Here is a 1,988-nt window from a genome sequence, read left to right on the forward strand (position 1 = left end):
CTCATTACACTGTATTACAGCTAAGCCCACCATGTGTTCCCACAGTGGAAAATCCTGCTGTTCTCAAGGTATGGCTGAAAAACCATTAATTCCACCTCCCCCATCTTACACTCTCCCATTCCTGATGTTCATAAAAGCAGTGAGAGCTCTCCGGGACAGTGAGATACCAGCTGCGTGGATGGTGTTCCTCCGCTATATGAGCAATCAACGAGGGGTGCCACAAGCCTGGAGGGCCTCATCTCATTGCTCACAGTGGGAGCAGCTCAACTCATAAATGTTGAAAAATGGTTTGAAGTATGTGTGATATTCTCTGAATGAAATCTCTCAGGATGTGAAACCTCCAGGCAAGGCTGGCAGCACTAAATCAAGACGGAGGGGGCTTCATTAATTTGCTTTTTTGTTTTCCTCCCTGTGTCAACGCTGGTATTTTTAGAGCTAACGTGGATCAGCTCATTCAACAGCTGTGACCCACCTGGGATGAGAGTGCGCGTGTATGTTTGTATGAGGGTGAATGCTGTTATTAGTTCATGGTCACCTTCCCGGCTTAGCAACCAGTGATGGCTGGGTGGGGTGTGAAAGCAAGCCAGGCCACACACACCTCATACGTGGCTTCAATGTTTATATCCCATGGTTTCATCCTCAGCTGTATGGATTACAGTCAGAGCCACAGAAACAGTCTGCTTGGGATATAGTTTTAGCAGTCAGATATATTGCCCTGTACAGCACCACCTGGGAGAGCTAAGGAGCTCAGATAGCTGATCCTCCTCACGCTGATCCTGATGTATGATCTGATACTGTGTGTTTTTACTCTCTGAATGATTTGACACTGAAGTGCACAAGGCCAACATTTCAAGATAGTGTGTGTACAACCCTAACCTGCTTCACGGGGAGATCTGGGATGGGGAGGCCCAGAACACTACGTCTACAAAAATAATAATAACATGTTTCTTTGTAGCTCCCTCCGTGTTGAAATCCCAGCCCGCTGCGATCACAGGGGCAAGAACGAATTCCTGTCTGGAGATGCCAGAAGCTGTTAGTCTGAGCAGCAGTGTTCACTCGCTCAGTTCGCTGCAGTCAAACAGGAGGGAGGGAAGATGAGGGTTCTGCTATCCAAGGAAGTGCTCGAGCCAGACTAACACGCAGAGGGGAGACGGACATGTTCACTGGCCTTCAATAGAACAGGAGGTGATTAAATCATTCAAGGTAAACAGAGCTTGGGTTAGCAATGTTACAATAACCGTACACTCAAAAAGGTAGTCAGCCTTCCTTTCTTTCTTTAACTCATCACGTCTTTCTAACATCATTACAACCTCTATGTTATCTATTCCTTCTTTCCCTTGCTCTGTTTTCCTTCCCTCATCCTTTTTTTCTTACATTATTTTCCTTCTTCCCATTCTGTCTTCTTTTTCAAATATTTGTTCAGCTTCTTTTCCCTTCCATTTTTTCCTTTCGTGGCTTCCCTTCTCTTCTTGCCTTTTTCTCTTGTTCCCTCGCAATGTTTCCCAATTTTAACCCTTTTTAAGCTCTTTTCTTTATTGTCTCATCCCTTTTTCCGTCCTCTTATACCTTTTTATCCTCCCTCCCTTGTTTCTTGTCTTCTTCCCCCTCTGTTCCCACCTCTCCCTCCATTTTTCCCTCCTTACCTACCTTTCTCCCAGCTTCCCCGTCCTTTCACTCACCCCCCTTTTTTGCCCTTTAATGCCTTTTTTCTTTTTCCCCCTCATTTCTCTTGTCTGTCTTTTCCCTACTGTCTTTTTTCCCTCCTGGCCTCTCTTCTTTCCTCCACTCTTCCCATCTTTCTTCTCTTCTACTTCTGTTTATCCCTTCATTCCTCTTACCTACGGCCCCTTTTCTCTCTTCCTTCCCTCCTTTGCTTCTGTCCCATAGCACCTCAGACAGTTGAACTCATACTGTCTCTTTGTACCTGTCTGATAAAGTGACAGGCAGACACTGAGAGGAGGGAGTTACAGTTGCACACTGAGCTCTAT

Source organism: Thunnus albacares, chromosome 13, assembly GCF_914725855.1.
Source record: "Thunnus albacares chromosome 13, fThuAlb1.1, whole genome shotgun sequence".
Taxonomy (NCBI): Eukaryota; Metazoa; Chordata; class Actinopteri; order Scombriformes; family Scombridae; genus Thunnus; species Thunnus albacares.